Genomic DNA, 19,477 nt, shown 5'->3' on the forward strand with positions numbered 1-19,477 from the left:
GCCAGTAGATGATGAAGTTGCTCAAGCTTGGTTCTAAGCCTTCTCACTTTATGTTATATCCATTACCATGCTTTTAATTCCCATCTATATGACATTGATACCATCATTTTATCTCAAACAATTTTATCTATTAAGCTCCAGGTCACAAGTTCAGGTGCCTTCTTAACATTTTGTACCATTCACAGTTCTTAGGTGAACAGAGACTGGCCTTGGCTAATTTAAGCAGAAATGAATGTATTAAAAGTTTGTAGAATCACGGGAAGAGCAGAACACAGGGGTTAAAGCCTATGCTAAACAGGCAGGAACGACAGCCAAGTCATACCACAGAACTGGCCTGGTGAGGATACCAACACGGCTCTCGGTAAACAGAGGCACGACAGCTGGCACCATCGATGGCACTAGCACTAGACAGCGAATGCTGTCACTAGCAGCAGCACTGCCTATATGGCACTTGGAGATATTATCTTGCTACAACTGTCACCACTGCCAGAAAAGATTCTTTGAGGTTTCTGCTTTTTGGTGCCATAGCTTCCTCTTCAAAGTTCCTGGTGGGTGCATCTGATGATCAAATGTAGACTTTGACCATGGTCCTAACTGCAAGAGATTCTGGGAAAGCAAGTCACTGGCATTTCCAGGTTCTTTGCAGAAGGCAGATTCTACCTCCTACCAATTAATTATAATGTAAGAAATTCTCCAGATATGTAAAGGAGTTTCAGAAGCTAGGACTGGGAAGATGAGAAAAAGAACTTCCATTACTTCTTCCTTTCAACAAAGAGTTCACCACCGACTTAATGTGTTCTCTTGAGGAACAAGTGTGTAGAACTCTTTTGCATGTTTTAATAAACAAAGTGTAAAATAAAATCTTTTGTTATAACAATGGACAGGTCTTTCCATAAGAATTTTCAGTGGGGCTTTGGACATCCAACACTCCCGATCCCAATACCTAATGATTTTCAAACATGTTTCCTTTTACCTTTCTTGTTTTCTGTTTCCTTTGTTGTTTTTTCTTCCTTTCCTTCTTTCCTTCCTCCCTCCCTCCCTCCTTTCCCTCCTTTCTTCCATTTACCTTCCTGAATGTGAGGAAATGTGACTACATAGCAAAACACCCTTACAGTAATACAGAGGTGACATTAAGAGATAGCTGTGAATACTTTGCATCCTTCTCATAGAGCAGTATGATCCTCAAAATACATAACTGTTAATGAAACCACAGGAATAAACTTTGTCCACTAGGACTATGACACAAGACAGGAATCTATAAATAGAAAAACAAACTAAAAAAAACTTAGTCTTTTTTTCACTTTTACTACATCAGAGTAGTTTTCAGTACCTGACCCCCCAGCATAAGGAACTAGAAAACTAATTTAGTTTATAGAATTAATGTTTCTGTAGTAACAGTGAAAATTCAGTGATTTAAGATTTTAGCAAATATATATAACCTGTTTGTATTCTAAATATTAGGGACATACGTATGTCAGAAGAGAGGCTTGACGTACAATAAAATTTTTGTATTTAAAAACACAAAACCTACTATTTTTACTAGTTTTCTATTTTGTCTGAACTTAACCAAGACTTATTTTCTTATCTCAGCCTCTCTGGGTTTTCCTCTTAATAAAATGCTTGTGACCTGTAGAGATTTAGAAAAGGTTCCCTCCGACTAAAATAAGTGCTTCGAAAAAGGGAAAAATTCTGTGGAAACCTCTTACATTTGACGTTGCTAAACTTAAGTACAATACTGTCACATGTACTTATACAGTAACTGTGAGACACGCCTAAGTCCCTCCCTCTTTCCTAAACCAAATTCCCCATTTCCTAGAAATCCAGCCCTTCTGCCCTCCGGAGGCGCTTTTCCCAACGTAAAGTACAATTTTAAATTTCAGCTGACTAAAAAATGATTCCGTAGCCAACTGCTACGGAATCCGGGCGCCCCCGTGCCTCTGAAGGGTGCAGCGGGGTGTAGGCAAGGGCTGGGGGAGTGGGCGAAGCTGCTGGTTGGTGCCTGAAATCTGTGCGTTGCCCCTTTAATTGTGTCCTCAGCCCTCGGGCGTTTCTGTCCAACGCCCACGTCAGCAAATACCTTTTGTTTCTCTCACGTTGGGGCTACTTGTTTTAGGGCGCAAAGGACCGGCTTGGAACAGGGGTATTTCCCCCGCGGAGGACCAGGAATCTCCCCGCAAGCTTGCGCGCGCGACCCGCCGGTGCGCCGCGGCCCGCGGTAAGAGGCTGCGGGCGGCGAGGGCGGGCGGGGCGTCGGGGCTGCCGGGACCGGCTGGACCGGCTCGGGAGCCTGGCCACGGGCGGCGGCGCCGTGGGCTCTGACTACCCGGGCGGCGGCGGGATGCGGCCCGGGGCGCGGTGCCCCACGCGTCCCCGGCCGGGCGAGCGGCGGGAGGCGCTAAGGCGAGCGGGCGCCATTTGCAGCCCCGGGCTCAGCGGCGGCAGCCTGCTGGCTCCGCGGGGCTGGAGATGGTCACAAAGGCGGCACGGACGGCCGGCGGCCAGGGACGCGGCCTCGGGGCGGTGGCCTGCGGGAAGAGGCGGGCGGCGCCGGGGCGCACGGATTCCGAGACTCCGCGCCCGCTGACCGCGCCGCCCCACCCGGCCAGCCCAGCAGGCGCGCCCGGGAGGGGTTGCGGGACAATGGCCGCGCCGTCGCCGCCTGCGCCCGCCTGCCCGCCTAGTCGCCCCCGTGGAGCGCCGCGCTCGCTTCGCCTCCCCGCCCGGCGGCGGCGCGGGGAAAGGCGGGAAGGTGCGGGGAGCCTCCTGGCGGCAGCAGAAAGGCGGCGCGGGGACGGTGCCGGGCGTGTCTGGAGCCGTCGGGCACCACGGACTCCCGGAGGGTCGGCAGCCGGCCGGGCTCGCGCTGCTGCGCGAGTGACGGACGGCCGAGCAAATGGGACGGCGCGGGGCCGGGGCTGCTCCTTCCCCGCGGCTCCGGACACTTGCCAGCGCGGGAAGGTGGCATGCTGGGCAGTAGTCCCAGTTTTTCCATAACTCCTACATCCTTTGGCTTTTATATCATGCGATAGATCCAGGCTTAGAACAGACACCTAACAAATACTGATCTATGATTATTTTGTAATTACCACACGTGTGCACGTTCTACTGATGTAGACAGCCACTTTTGTAAGTGAGCGGTTTAGCTCCTTCCCCTTAAAATGCGCTGATATATCGTTGATTGTGCCAGTAGTCAGACTCCACATCTTTCAAAAAGTGTTTTTAAAAATGAGATAATTGACATACAGCATTGTAATAGTTGCAATGTTATATGTTAGGTTGTGTTTGCACGCGGTAGATTGTGCTATTTTTAATAAACGTTTATAGTTGCTGAACTTTATTTAGCAAATTAAGTCCTTTCACTTACTGAATCATTTCACTTTCACATAAAACAACCATACAGCCAGGCGGATGATTATTCCACTTTCCAGATGAAGAAATGAGTTAAACCTTTAAGCCAGGAGGTACACGATGGCAGCCTCCCAGCGCCCTTGCCTCCTGTTCTTGCTCTGCATTTCCTCCTCAAGTCACCTCCAGAGTCTTCCAGAAAGCAAATTAGGCACATCGCTCTCCAGGTCTAAAAACCTTGACTGATCCTTATCAGAAAAAAAGTTCAATCAAAATTTTCAGCTGAAGAATCAAGTGCCAAGTTTTCTCTCCGGTATAAGCTCTGAGCCTCAGTTATGGGTGGTTTTGTGGGACCCTAGGAACAAGAGCCCTTTGCTGATAACCAGGGATCTCGAATCTCCCCCCCCCCCCCCCCCAATATCTTTATTCCTGGAAATTTACCTGGCCTCACAAGGGGTAAAGGGGAAGTGAAAATCCAATTTGCCACCCTTGGCCCAATGGGCGCAGATGGGTTAGGCTCTGTCAGTAGGAGGCATCCTGAGTCCCTGGGCTCCTGGGGCATGTAAATTTCAGGTGCCAGCAAACGGCACTCTGTCAGGTCTTACCTCCTGAACTTGAAATCACCAGCCTTTCTGTTGATAATGATTTGGGCCCAGAGGAGGAAAAAAAAAACTTTATAAGGTAACACTAAATTCATTTTATATAATTTAAATTGTATTTTCTACATACAGAATTTTTCACTAATAGGCTTAACCCTTTCAGTGACACACTTATATGTGTATAATAAAAGATTCAATGTAAGTTTGACTCCCTGTGAGGGAAGTTTTTGTCACTTTTTTGCTCAAAATTGGTCAGTGGTTCCTCATTTTACTCAGTTTAAAAGTCAAAGCCCCCCACATAGGCTATCAGGGCCTCCAGGAACTGGTCTCAAGATGTTCTACCTGCTTCACAATCTGCCCTTCTTTTTCCTTTCTTTTTAAAAATATTTATTTTTAGAGAGAGGGGAAGAGAGGGAGAGAAACATCCATTGGGAGCCTGGCTCAAAACCCAGGTATATGTCCTGACTGGCAATGGAACCCGGGAACCTTTTGGTTTGCAGAACTCCCCCCCATCCCCTGAGCTACACCAGGCAGGGCTGGCATTCCTTTTTGTGACTCCCTTCTCATTGCTCTCCCCAGCCCTCCTTGCCTTCTGCACCTCAGAGCTTCTGCAGGTGCTGTTCCATCTGCGTGGAAGACTTTTCCCCCCAGATACCTATGTGACTCTCACTGTTCTTGGACTTTACTTAAAATGCCATTTTCTCAGTGAGACTTTCCCGACTATGGCTTTGATTTTCTTATGTGTTTTTATACTTCTCAATCTTTGCAGAGTTGAAAGATGTTTATCCACCAAAGAATATAATTACCATGTCAGTTGGCTGAACTTCTTTATGACCCAGGGATTTTTGCTAAGGAGGCTAATGAGAATTGTTTTGGTGACTCTTGATGGCACACACTAAATTCTAGATTAATGACTATCTATCTCAAAGGAGAGAGTCTTCTAGCCTACAACCTTCATTCAAATTATACTCATTACCTAAATTTTAAGTTTATTCATAGAAGTACATATATTTCCCTTCTATCCCAAAGACCTTTGAACTTGATGGTTCCCAAAATATGCAATTATTTTTTTGATCCATCTTTTTAAAGACCTTTAAACTTAGTGGGAATCTTGAATTCTTTAATACACTTAGGACCATTATAGGTATGTAACTCTGATAGATATTTAAAATGTTTCCCATTGAATTTTGTATGTCCCACACGAGTTAATATAACTTGCTGTTTCAACTTTTATTGTCAATTGACTGAAGTAAGAACATTTAAAACATATTGATTTCCATGATTTAGTCACATTTTGAAAAGAAAGCTTTTTTGATGACGTAAGAGTACTATTATGAATGCAAATTGTGTTAATGCCCTATAGAAGTAAATGTTATCAAGTTATAACTGACCCCAGTTTATAGGACAATTCCTGTTTTCTTGGGAAACTGCCTGTTTTGCTCCTTTTGTCTCCACTGCCCTAGCTCAGTTCCTCACCAGTCCTTGCTTTGACCTCCGCAGTTAGCCTTTAAACTGGTCTCCCTGGCTCTGCCTCTCCCACCACTTCTCTTCCTCCATGCTCAGTTTTTCCTCTGGGTGTGTACATTGGATCATCATAACAGTAAGTTGCTACTTTTTATTGAGCCTAAGCTGCATGCCATGCATTGTGCTAGGCATTTTGCACACACTGTGGTCAGAGGAACGCAAGACCTAAGAGTGTCGGCTTGAGGCCTGAGTTCCAGTCTCTGTTCACTTGCTCCTTGTGCAGTCAGGCACTTTCTTCTGATTTCTCTGTGCCTTGGTTTTTTAAATCTGTACTATGTGGATCCCAGCAGCAGATGAGTGTAAAGTGTTTAGCACAGTGCCCAGTAAACATTCAAATTGGATGCACAAGGGGTTTGGTGGAAGGTAATCTCACAGGGTTATATGATCATAAATTCCTAGATGGGCAGGTTAAGGCAGGTATTCATGCCCCAGGCATGTAACTTCTTTAGTTAAAAGGCTTATCTTTAAAAAACAAAGAGGGGTACCCCGCTTAGTGTGGCCCAGCGGAATGAGTGCTGCCCTGAGAAGCGGAGGGTTGCTGGTTCAATTCCCAGTTGAGGCTTGTGCCTGGGTTTCTGGTTGGGTTCCTGTGAGGGGCGTGTGGGAGACAACCACACATTGATACTTTTCTCCCTCTCTTTCTCCCTCCCTCCCCCTCTGTCTAAAAATAAATAAATAAAATCTTTTTAAAAGGAGGGGACTTTTTTTTAATGCCTCAGGCAAGCTTTGTCCATTGTTTTTGTGCATCTAGGTTATGCATCTTTGAAATGCCTTTTTTTCAGACTGCTCCTTCTAAAGGGTGATCACCCTGGAAAGAAAGAATTTTAACTATCTTGTAAAACCTTTCCTGCCTTGCTTTTTCCCACCACCATATAATCTTCCTTACAGTTGGCAGCGAGATAGCACCAGAGTATTACCAGCACTTGATTTCTGGCTAAGAAAGAATTCAGAGGAAAGACTCAGATACAAGCAGACGTTTATTTACAAAGTCACAGAGATAGAAGTGAGCTGTAGAAGAAATGGGCTCAGGAAAGAGGAAAGGGAGAAGAGGAAGAGGGGTAGATGAGGGAGGATCTCAATGGAATATTGATCAGTTTTCCAGGTGTGTCCCCTCAGGGTTGTGGTTTCCACAGATTGGTCAGTGCTAGGCGTAGGGTATGGGGTCGTTAGTCATTGCATCTGGTCCTGAGGTTAAGCATGGCATTGCTGCACTGCTCTGCTCTGGTTTTGCTACTTTTCTGCACCTGGAGCTGAAACACAACTGAGCCAGGGGGGGTCCAACCTTTTGGAAACTTTTCTGGACACTCCCCGGCACAATCATTTGCTGCCTTGGTTTTATATTTCCTTTCTACTTCGAGTGTTTTCTTCATTGTGTTGTAACTTTAAAAGCCTCTCTCTATCTTCCTCTCTGTCTCTTTCTCTGACTCTGTTTTTCCCTGATGGAAATTGAGAGTAGCCAGAGGACTGACCTTTGACATATCATCATCTCCTTGTATTCCCAGGGCCAGGGATAGCCTGGAACAGGGTAGGTGCGCAAAAAAAAAAAAAAAAAAAAAAAGTATTGAATGAATACATTTACCTTCCAATTTGAAAATCTGCCCTTATAAAAGGAAAATAATTTTTTTTGCTTTAAATAGGAAAATAAAACACATATAGCTATGTGGAGTTCAGAACAGTATAAAAGTAATTATTGAATCAGAGGATGAAGTTACTTTCTTTCAGTTGTTTTTCTAACCCTTCAGAAAAATCTGCACCTGGACCCGGTAGCTAAGTTGGTTAGAGCAGAGGCCCCCAACCTCTGTGGGCAGGAACTGGGCTGCACAGCAGGAGGTAAGCTTGAATGTAATGCACTTAAATCACCCTGAAACCATCCCCTACCCAGGTCCATGGAAAAATTGTCTTCCATGAAACCCGTCCCTGGTACCAAAAAGGTTGGGGACCACTGGGCTAGAGCCTCCTTCCTAAATGCCCAGGTTGCGGGTTCTATCCCTAGTCAGGGCACATACAAGAATCAACCAATGAGTGCATAAATAAGTGGAACAAGAAACTCTCTCTCTCTCATCAATAAATAAAATAAAAATGGAAATAGATAACAGCCTAAGAGACAAAGCTTTGAATTTTTTTTAAAAAGCCTCCATTGCTTTGAGTCCTTGGTTCTCAGGAGCATCTGAAACCTTGAGCATTTAACAAACACCTGTGTATTGGCTTCAGTTTCCTCACCTTAACTGGCTGGCGCTGATGGATAAGGTGCACCATTAGGTTCTTACAATTCCAGAACATTTGGGGGAAGCTTTATTCCAAAATCTGCAATGTATTTTTCATCATCAGAAGACACTTCAGCACACTGAACCAGGCCATTTTATCTAAGATCTTTTTTTTTAAGATTTTATTTATTTTTTTTTACAGAGAGGAAGGGAAAGAGAAAGAGAGGGAGAGAAACATCAATGTGTGGTTGCCTCTCATGCGCTCCCTACCAGGGACCTGGCCTGCAACCCAGGCATGTGCCCTAGACTGGGAATTAAACTGGTGACCCTTTGATTCACAGGTTGGCACTCAGCCATTGAGTCACACCGGCCAGGGCTTATCTAAGATCTTAATATGTACGTTAGAGCAGTATTTTAAACCTACACACTAAAATTTTATACTTTCAGATTGCAAATCTTACAGAATACAGATCCCATTCTCATGAAATCTCTGCAATAATATTTTAATTTTTTTTTCTTTAGATTTTATTTATTTATTTTTAGAAAGAGAGGAAGGGAGAGAGAGAAACATAGATTGTTGCCTCTCGCACATTCCCAACTGGGGAGCTGGACTGTAACCCACGCATGTGCCCTGACTGGGAATTGAACCTGGGACCCTTCGGTTCTCAGGCCAGCACTCAATCCACTAAGCCACACCAGTCAGGGCTGCAATAATAATTTAAAATTATGAATAACAAAACAAACTGTCTTTTAACAGATGAAGATGTGATTTATAAATGTGAGATAAACACACACACACACACACGAATAATAACCAGCCATGAGAAAGAAGGAAGTCCTGTTATTTGAGACAACGTGGATGGACCTTTTAGGGCATTGTGCTAAATGAAATAAATCCAGTCAGAGAAAGGCAAATACTGCATGTTACCACTTATACATAGACTCTAAAAGTCAAACTCACAGAAACTGAGAGTAAAAAAGTGGTTGCAAGGGGCTGGGGTTGGGGAGGGAAATATGGAGAGGTTGGAAGAAGGGTACACACAAACTTTCAGCTGTAAGATGAATAAGGTTTGAAGATCTGTATAACATGATGACTAGTTGAGAACACTCTCTTGTGTAATTGAAATTTGCTAAGGGAATAGAACTTAAATATTCTCTCCAAAACATAAACAAACAAACAAATATGTAAGATGATGGACATTAATTAACTAGTGGGAAGAATCCTTTCACAATGTATTCATACTGTATATCAGATCACCATGATGCACACTCAATACTTTACTATTTTATTTGTCAATTATATCTCAAGCTGAAAAAATTCTGAATAACAAACACCCTAATTCATAAAGCATTATTAATAAGGTAACATTTGAAATGGAAAACGGCACAGGTAGTTTCTAACGAAGAACTCTCCCTTAGGGTGAGGTGTGCAGTACCTGGAGTAGGCCTTGGGTACCGCTGGGTCCGAGGTAGCTTTGAGATGATCACGTTCTCTGGGTGTGGGGACATCATGGAAGCAGTCACCTTTCTGTGTCCACCTTTGTGTAAGTTAGCATTCTGTAGGCCACAAGAAAAATGTGAAGTAATATAATTTTATAAGGTTTACATTTTCTACTTGGTTAAAGCAGTATTTTAAAGTCATCTGCATAATTAATAATAGTGAAGATTATTATTACTGTTAGCTAACATCATCAAGGGCTTGTTGTAAGGCAGATACTATTGTAAGCACTTGATTTAGGTTATCTTCTCATTTACTCTATCCCATAACTCTAGGTGTAGGTATTAATTACTATTCCCATTTTACAGATGAAGAGACAGAGGCACAGGGGGTTAATGTCCCATGTTGTCCAGTTAGTGAGTGGCAGAGCCAGGATTTGCACCAGGCAGCCTGATTCCAGAGCCTGTTCCCCAGCATACTGCCCAATGCTGCTGCTCACAGACAGACCACTCGTCCTTCGGCTTTTAAGTCTTGAGGCAAATGATGTACTAACATGTCACCTCAGCCCAGTTTCAGAAAAGAGAACCCACTCCAATGTTTTAACTTGTTTACTAATGGGAACTGAGTACTTACAAAATCGTTGGAAGGGCTGAAAGGAGTGGGCTCCAGGCTGGGCCTTCAGAAATTATTCCCAGAACCAGACGGCCAAACAAGCCCTCTGGGGGGAGGGAGCCACTGGGGCTGTCGAGTTCCAGATGGCATTGCTTGCTCAATTCAAGGTTCAAGAAATTGCTACCCTGAAACCGTCCCTCAGCATCCACCAAGTAGTGAAGGCCGTCTCCACCAAACTTGTCTCTTGACAGCCATGAAGCTCTGGGACGCTGGCGGGCTGCTGCAGAGAGGCCCGATGTTCCCACAGCGTGCTGCCGGCACCAACAGCCCGAACTGCAGGAAGACAGTTCCCGCCTCATTTCTGCTTTCCAGATCTTAGCACAGCCCCTGGGAGCTGGACCCCATCACACATGGGGAAACTTAACTGGAAAGGAGTCTGGGAAATGTCCTTTCAGTTTTCCAGTTAGAAAGTCAAGAAAGGATGGCTAACACAGAAGCCTACTCTAACTTACATCTGCTAGGGTAGAAGCTGGTGGTTGTCCCTTAAAAATGACATTTCATTACAGCGTGAAAACTGTCTAGGGCACAGACTAGGTTCAGAAATCAATTTTCTTAAAAAGCCACAGAATTAACTTCTGCTTGCCACTGTAAAGACCCAGTATACTGGACAGTACTAGTTAGTACACTCTTAGGTAGCATTGTTGAAATAGTGACGCTGAAGCTATCGGAGTAAATACCCTTTGCAGAGTGCCTTCCTAGCTCACTGCAGCTAGGAGATAGGTGAGTTTTTGGTGTAGCAAGGAGTTGTTCTTAAAAATTACTAATTTTGTTCCCCCAACTACAAAATCCTAGTTCATCCCTCAATTTGATCCCACTGTTTTAATGATGAGTGTTTTTTTTTTTAAATTTTATTTATTTATTTTTTAGAGCAAGAGGAAGGGAAGGAGAAAGAGGGAGAGAAACATCAATGCGTGGTTGCCTCTCAAGCACCCGCTACTAGGGACCTGGCCCGCAGCCCAGGCATATATGTTCTGACTAGGAATTGAACCGGCCACCCTTTGGTTTGCAGGCCCACGCTCAATCTACTGAGCTACACCAGCCAGGGCTGATGGGTGTTTTTTAAAAAAATTTTGATTGATGGGTGTTTTTTTAAAAAATTTATTGATTGATTTTAGAGAAAGAAAGGAAGGTGGGGGAGAGAGAAAGAAACATCGATTTGTTGTGCCACTTACTCATGCATTCATTGGTTGATGCTCGTATGTGCCCTCAGGGGGGACTGAATCCACAAAGTTGGCATATCAACTGGGGATCAAATCCGAAGTCTCAGTGTATGGGGACGACGCTCTAACCAAATGAGCTACCCAGTCAGGGCCAATGACAGGTGTTTCTAAAAATCTTTTTCATAGCAAATTTTACTCTTGACTGTAATTTTTGTTTCTATCCTCACCCAAGGACATTTTTTTTTTTTGCTTTTTTAGAGAGAGAGGGAGAGAAACATCAATGGGAGAGAGCAGCATTGAATGGTTGCCTCTCATTCATGCCTGGACTGGGGTTCAAACCCCCAGTCTTTTGGTTACAGGATGGCACTTCAACCAACTGAGCAACACTGGCCAGGGTTCTTTACTCTGCTTTAAATGGACCTTTAAAAAGTGTTGATAACCCACTGTTATGCTGTTTCCAGCGTCCATCACCTTTGCTCTCATCTTGCTCTTGTCCACTTGTTTAGATTTGTTTTGATTTCTCCCCTTCTTCCCAACCATAGAGACTGAGGGACTTGAAGAAAAAAACCGTTGCCAGTCAAGAGCTAATCGCATTACACTTTATGCAATACTCAGATCATCTTTGCTATTTTCTCTGTTGGTTGGTGCTCAAAAATTAAAAAAAAATTTATTGTAAATTCATTGGGGTGACAATTGATTAAAAACTATATAGGTTTCGGGTGTACAGTCCTATAATATATCATCTATATATTGTATTGTGTGTTCACTACCCCAGGTCAAGTCTCCTTTTATCACCATTTCCCCCCTCCTTACCCTCGCTGGCAATGCTGCCTTCCCCCACCCTCTTTCCCTCTGGTTATCAATCACCAGACTGCAGTCTGTGTCTGTGAGGGGTTTGGTTTTTTTTTTGCTCCATCTCCTCAACTTTTACCCAGCCCTCCAACCCTACTCACCTCTGACAGCTGTCAGTCTCTACTCTCAATCTATGGGTCTGTTTCTATTTTGTTTATTTATTTTGTTCATTAAATTCCACATATAAGTGATATCACATGATATTTCTTTGACTGGCTTATTTCACTTGGCATAATACTCTCCAAGTCCTTCCATGCAGTTGCAAAAGGTAGGATTTCCTTCTTTTTTTCATAGCCGCATAGTAGCTGATTGTGTAAATGTTCCACAGCTTTTTATCCACTCATCTACTGATGGGCACTTGGGCTGCTTTCATTCTTGGCTACTATTGTAAATAATGCTGCAATGAATATAGGGGTGCATATATTCTTTCAAATTAGTGTCTTGGGTTTATTTGGATATATTCCCAGAGTGGAACCACTGGGTCATAAGGCAGTTGTGTTTTTAATTTTTTGAGGTATCTCCATACTGCTTGCCACAGTGGCTGCACCAATCTGTATTCTTACCAATCGTGCAAGAGTGTTCCTTGTTCTCCACATCCTCACCAGCACTTGTTTATTGACTTATTGATGACAGCCATTCTGAAAGGTGTGAGGCGATATCTCACTGTGGTTTTAATTTGCATTTCTCTGATGATTAGTGACCTTGATAATCTTTTCATATGTTTATTGGCCATCTCTGTGTCCTCTTTGGAGAAGTGTCTGTTCAGGTCCTTTGCCCATTTTTAATTGGATTGTTTTTGTGTGTGTGTGTGTGTGTGTGTTGAGTTTCGTAAGTTCTTTATAAATTTTGGACATTAACCCTTTATCAGATATATAATTGGCTAGTATGTTCTTTTTTAATTTAACTTTATTTTATTGATTATGCTATTGCAGTTGTTATATTCCCCCCTTCATTCCCCTCCACCCTGCACACCCCCTCCCACCCACATTCGCCCACTTTAGTTCATGTCCATGTGTCATAAGTTCTTTAGCTTCTACATTTCCCATACTGTTCTTGCCCTCCCCCTGTCTATTTTCTACCTACCCTCTATGCTACTTATTCTCTGTACCTTTCCTCCTCTCTCCTCCTCTCACTCCCCTGTTGCTAACCCTCCATGTGATCTCCATTTCTGTGGTTCTGTTCCTGTTCCAGTTGTTTGCTTAGTTTGTTTTTGGTTTTGCTTTAGGTGTGGTTGTTAATAATTGTGAGTTTGCTGTCCTTTTACTATACATGTTTTTTATCTTCTTTTTCTTAGGTAAGTCCCTCTAACATTTCATATAATAAGGGCTTGGTGATGATGAACTCCTTTAACTTGACCTTATCTGAGAAGCACTTTATCTACTCTTCCATTCTAAATGAAAGCTTTGCTGGATAGAGCAATCTTGGATGTGGGTTCTTGCCTTTCATGACTGGGAATATTTCTTTCCAGCCCCTTCTTGCCTGTAAGGTCTCTTTTGAGAAATCAGCTGACAGTCCGATGGGAACTCCTTTGTAGGTGACTGTCCCCTTATCTCTTGCTGCTTCTAGGATTCTCTCCTTCATTTTAATCTTGGCTAATGTAATTATGATGTGCCTTGGTGTGTTCCTCCTTGGGTCCAACTTCTTTGGGACTCTCTGAGCTTCCTGGACTTCCTGGAAGTCTATTTCCTTTGCCAGCTTGGGAAAGTTCTCCTTTATTATTTGTTCAAATAACTTTTCCACTTGTTGCTCTTCCTCTTCTCCTTCTGGTACTTCTATAATTTGGATGTTGGAACATTTAAAGATGTCCTGGATGTTCCTAAGCCTCTCCTCATTTTTAAAATTCTTTTTTCTTCATTCTTTTCCGTTTGGTTGTTTCTTTCTTCCTTCTGGTCCACTCCATTGATTTGAGTCCCTGTTTCCTTCCCATTACTATTGGTTCCCTGTGTGTTTTCCTTCATTTCACTTAGTGTAGCCTTCGTTTTTCTCATCTAATTTGCGACCAAAGTTAGCCAATTCTGTGAGCGTCCTGATCACCAGTGTTTCGAACTGTGCATCTCATAGGTTGTTTATCTCTTCGTCGCTTAAAAGTATTTGCTCTGGGTCTTTGATCTATTCTTCCATTTGGGTCTTTTTTTTTTTTTTTGGTCTTGTCACACCTGTTACATATGTGGGGCGGAGCCTTAGGTGTTCACCAGGGCGGGGCAACCCAGGCGCTGGGTTGTGACACTGTATGTGGGGGCGGGGTCCGAGAGGGAACAGTGGCACTTGCTCTGCTCTCAGTTGAATTTCAGTCTCTTCCACCATCTCCCCCAAGCAAACTGGGCCCTCCTGGTGCTGATTCCTGTGTGGGTGGGCTTGTGCACATTCTAGGACCCTGTGGATCTCTCCAACGACCTCCTGTGTGTGACTGGGAGTCTCTCTCACTGCCTCAACCCCCACAGGTATTTTCAGTTGGTGTTTTGGGGCTTTATTTCCCCTCGCTGGGGCCCTGGGCTTCGAGGTCTGTTTCACTCTGCTGCTTCGCCTGGTTTGTCTGCGTGAGAATATGGGACCACTTGGTCAGCCAGCTGCCCTGCGCACCTCACTGGGTCTGCCAGCCACCGCCTACGTGCCTGGTCTGTCAGCCACTGCCTTGTGTGCCGGGGTCCACAAGCCACCGCTTTTTTTTTTTTTTTTTTTGCTGTGACCCCTCTCTGCCCAGGGCCCGATTCTGCCTGGCACCCAACTCCGCCCCTCCTACCAAACTGGATGAATGTGTCTAACTCCTTGGTTGTTGGACTTCCGTACAGTTCAATTTTCTGTCAGTTCTGGTTGCTTTTTTTGTTTCTAAATTTGTTGTCCTTCTTTTGGTTGTGTGAGGAGGCACAGTGTATCTACCGTCTTGGTCAGAAGTCTGGCCAGTATATTCTCTCATTCAGTAGGTTGCCTTTTCATTTTGTTGATGGTTTCCTTTGCTGTGCAAAAACTTTTTAGTTTGATGTAACAAAAAAATGTTTTTGTAAACCTCTAGGTCAGCAGTGGGATGGTTTAAATTTCCAGAATTCAGACCTCCTCATGAGTAGGTACTTAATGCTTATGTTTTCTTCTTTATACTTGCTTGTATATTCTAAATTTTCTGTAAGTGTATAATACTTTTATACTAAAAAATACATATTATTTAAAAAAATAATTTCATTGATTTAGTCAAAATTATTTTGATGAGAATTCTTAGCTTAATTGATTGGTCTCCCATCCAAGTACTAACCAGGCCCAACCCTGCTTAGCTTCCGAGATTATATGAGATTGGGTGTGTTCAGGGTGGTATGGCAGTAGACAGCTTAATTGTTTTTTTTTTTTTAAGATTTTTTATTTATTTATTTTTAGAGAGGGAAGGGAGGGAGAAACATTAATGTGTGGTTGCTGGGGGCCGTGGCCTGCAACCCAGGCATGTACCCTGACTGGGAATCGAACCTGCAACACTTTGGTTCGCAGCCCGTGCTCAATCCACTGAGCTACGCAATTGGTTGGTTTTAAAAGCATCAAATTCATTTTCCCACTGCCTATGGACATAAAGCCTTACCACTCTACATTAATAAAATCATAGTCAATGAAGAAACTAGTGGAACAGATTTTGTTGTTAGAGTGGTCATTAAAACTGTCTGGAATATAGTAGAAACCGAAACTTTTATGTGTGTGTGTGTGTTTATAGAGAGAGATTATTTATTTATTTTCAGAGGGAGAGGAAGGGAGGGAGAAAAAGAAACTTCGATCAATTGCCTCTCAAATACCCCCACCTGGGGACCTGGGCCACAACCCAGACTAGGAATCGAACCTGCAGCCTTTCCGTTTGCAGGCTGGCTCTCAGTCCACTGAGCCACACCAGCCAGGGCAAAACTGCAACTTTCTTGTAGCTAGAGTTGTCACAGCTGCTGCTAGAAGTTGCAGTGTACTCTTGTACATTCTGGCAAGTCAGGTAAGAGTTGTAAAAGATCTGGGTGACTGCAGTGGGACTTTCTGAACCTTAGTCGCAGCATTTTCCCCCACTTCTCTCCTAACCGTACAGTTTTTAAGTTGAAGTTTTCAAGTTGAGTCTTGAATGCTATTCCGTTTGGTCTTCTTGCAAATCATATCTGTGTCACATGCAGGAAAAGGGTAGTAGGACACAAGTTGCTGTCTTCATATCTCATCTCCTGGCCTGCCTTTGACTAGATGTTTTCTTAAGTTTATTTTATTGTTAAAGTTAAAAAGTATGTTTGCTTTCAATTTGCCATAATATATCATAATATTAGAAATCTTACAGATTTATATATTAAGGTTCAGGTAATAAATACATAAATTTCTCACTAATAATCTCTGCCAGATTATCTATTTTTACATGTTAAAAATGATATCTGATAGATGCTCCCACATAATTTATTTAAATAAAAACTTATTATGTATCTGAGCAGATGTTTAAATCTCATTACAAAAATACATTATAAATGATTATTTTCTCTCTGCAGGGCAATCCTTCATACAAAGACTGTGTTTGACTTCGAAGCTTCCCTTTTTTACTTTATTCAATTGACTTAGCAGGATTTCGTGAGCAGCATTTGTAAATTTCCAGGTAGGAAAAATTTTAATTCTTGATATTATGCCTAACTTAAATAGATAAAAAGTATGACTTTGCAATTATAGATTTTATGAATCAGAGAATGGATTTATTCCTTGAAAATTCAATGCATAAAACATTCAACATTTGGATCTTCTGGCCAGATCTCCCTGTTTGCTTATTGCTAAGTTTTTAATTCAATATTTTGAATTAAAAAACTTATTCAATTATGTTTTTAATATTACATGGGGCTGGAGAGTATCTAGGTCAGTCCCCTCAATTTGCAGAGAAGGGAATAAGCCTAGGAAGGTAAAGTTACTTGTCCGTGGACATACAGCTAATGCAGTGGTAGAACAACTGTCAGCACTCGGACCTTCCACTGCCTGCTCCCCGCCCCTGCCCCCGCCCTCAGTGGTAAAGGAGTGTAGCTCAGTAGTTACAGCCTGCCCCTTGGGGGTCGCTGTCTGGGTTAATACCCTTTTCTGTAAAACAGGGGTAATAAGACTACCCACCGCAGCCCCTGTTTCCTCTGAGCCCCTTCATCTCTACTCGCAGGTATCTCCCACATCTCTGTCTTCAAGTCTGACTTCCTCTCTGAACTTCAGACCAGCGTTTTCAGCGGCCCTCTGGCCATCTTTACCCGACTTCCCACTCTGCTCAAACACAGTGTATTTTGAACCAAAGTCATGCCTCTGAACCAGTTTTTTCTCCTGTCTTTCTAATTTCTGATAGGGATACTACTAAACACCTAGGTTTTAAAAATCACTGTGCCTCGCCCTGACCAGCGTGGCTCAGTTGGTTGGGTGTCATCCCACAAAGTGAAAGGTCGCTGATTTGATTCCTGGTCAGGGCAAATGCGTGGGCTGTGGGCCTGGTCCCTGGTTGGGGTACATGCAAAAGACAACTGATCAATGTTTCTCTTACATTGATGTTTCTCACCCTCTTTCTCCCTACTTTCCCCTTTCTCTAAAATAAATAAATAAAATCATTAAGGAAAATCAGTGTCCCTTTAGCCTTCCACAGCCAATCAGCCATTATGCCTCATGGATTTATTTCCCATACAAATCTTTTGCATCTTTTCTTTCCATTCCTGCCATAATCACCATGTTCAGACCGTTAACCAGACCGACACTTGGATAGAGTAGCTGTTTTGTCACTTTGAAGTAGCTTGCTTGGTGTTCTCTTTCCCAAGAAGTCCAACCCTTTGACTTTCCATAGTGGAATATTAACATGTCACTTGTTCATGCAGCATGTAAATCTTGATTTAACTAAAGACACAGAATATCATTACTCAGAATAGCATCATATCTTTTTTTAAGAGTTTATTCATCCATTTTTAGAGTGGAAAGGAGGGAGAAAGAGGGAGAGAAACATCAATGTGTGGTTGCCTCTCACCACCCCCTCCCCTGCCACTGTGGTGCTGGGGACCTAGCCCTCAACCCAGGCATGTGCCCTGACTGGGAATCGAACTGGGGACCCTTTGATTCACAGGCTGGTTTTCAATCCACTGAGCTACCAGCCAGGGCAGAATGTCATCACATCTTAATCTTCATTTACAGCCTACATCTGGCTAAATGTGAGGCTGATTATTAATATTTTGCCCACTTATAAGACAAACATTAAAAATTTTTATTTTTTAATGTATTATGACTCAAAACTCAAAAATATTTTAAAGTATGCAATGTAAAATTTGTTGCCCTGGCTGGGTAGCTTAGTTGGTTAAAGCATCCTTCCAACACACCCAAGTTGTGGGTTCCATGTCTGGTCAGAGAACATATAAGAAGCAACCAATGAATACATCAAGAAATGGAGCAACAAATTGATGTTTCTCTCTCTCTAATCAATTTAAAATAATTTTTAAAAAATAATTCATCTCCCATCCTTGTCTCCTGTCTCCCAGCAGCCACCTGACCTCAATTGACAACCACTTTTTTTTTAAAGAATGAAAGTCTTTTTGTTTGAGTAAAGTTTTTTTTTTTTAAGATTTTATTTATTTGCCCCTGGCTGGCATAGCTCAGTGGATTGAGCGCGGGCTGCGAACCAAAGTGTCCCAGGTTCGATTCCCAGCCAGGGTACATTCCTCACTAATCTCACTGACTTACCCAGAGCAACTTCCCGTCCTGCAAGCTCCATGCATGGTAGATGCCACTTTTTCCTTCATGTCTTTTGAAGCTCTGTTATTAGGTGCATGGGGTACTTTTGGTTATTATATTTTCTTGATGAATTAATTCTGTTATCATTATAAAGTGCCTTTATAGTTCTGGTATTACTTTGTCTGATATTTAACATAACCATTCCAGCTCTCTTGCAATTAGTGTTTTCATGGTATACTTATAAAAGAAAACACACACATACACACACACACACATCTATCCCTGACCAGTGTGGCTCAATTGGTTGAACATCGTCTGGAAACTCCAAAGGTTACTTGTTCGATTCCCAGTCAGGGCACATGCCTGGGTTGTAGGCCAGGTCCCTGGCTGGAGGCATGTGAGAGGCAACTGATCAATGTTTCTCTCACACATCAATGTTTCCCTGTCTTTCTCCCTCCCTTCCCCTCTCTATAAATAAATAAATGAACAATTAATTAATCTTAAAAATAATTTAAAAATTTTAAAAAATATTTTAAATCTTCATCCAAGGATATATTTATTGATTTGACAGAGAGAGAGACATCAATGTGGGAGAGAAGCCTCCATTAGCTGCCTCCCAAACGTACCCCTACCAGGGACTGAACTTGCAGCCTAGGCATGTGCCCTAATTTAGGAATGAACAAACTGAGCCACCCGCCCAGGGCTCAATGCTATTTTTTTAAGGATTTTATTTATTTATTTGTAGAGAGGGGAAGAGGGAGAGAAAGAGAAGGAGAGAAACATCAATGTGTGGTTGCCCCTTGAGGTGTCCCCTACTGGGGACCTGGCCCGAAACCCAGGCATGTGCCTTAACAGGGAATTGAACCAGCAACCTCTAGGTTCATAGGCTGGAGCTTAGTCCACTGAGCTACACCAGCCAGAGCCAAGATATAAATTGATGTAATGTTTTGAGAAGATAATCTGTCTGTACCTACTTAGCAATTGGATTTCTAGTAATCAGATTATTTTACAAGTGCTCAA

At 42.9% G+C, this 19,477-nt stretch overlaps 1 protein-coding gene across 2 annotated transcripts in view; it reads left to right on the forward strand.

The window, feature by feature from the left end:
* Positions 1 to 1,857: 1,857 nt before the first annotated feature.
* The window catches only part of ZBTB8A (zinc finger and BTB domain containing 8A), a 37,587-nt gene continuing 19,967 nt past the window's right edge, over positions 1,858 to 19,477 (forward strand). Inside the window, exons 1-2 of one of the 2 annotated variants that reach the window (XM_028511918.2) lie at positions 1,859 to 2,215; positions 16,276 to 16,379. The gene's annotated coding sequence lies outside the window, so the exon portion shown is untranslated. Of the gene's footprint in view, positions 2,216 to 16,275; positions 16,380 to 19,477 lie in introns of both variants that reach the window. The other variant, XM_036025717.1, reaches the window with a different exon arrangement.

This window comes from Phyllostomus discolor, chromosome 5 (genome assembly GCF_004126475.2).
Source record: "Phyllostomus discolor isolate MPI-MPIP mPhyDis1 chromosome 5, mPhyDis1.pri.v3, whole genome shotgun sequence".
Taxonomy (NCBI): domain Eukaryota; kingdom Metazoa; phylum Chordata; class Mammalia; order Chiroptera; family Phyllostomidae; genus Phyllostomus; species Phyllostomus discolor.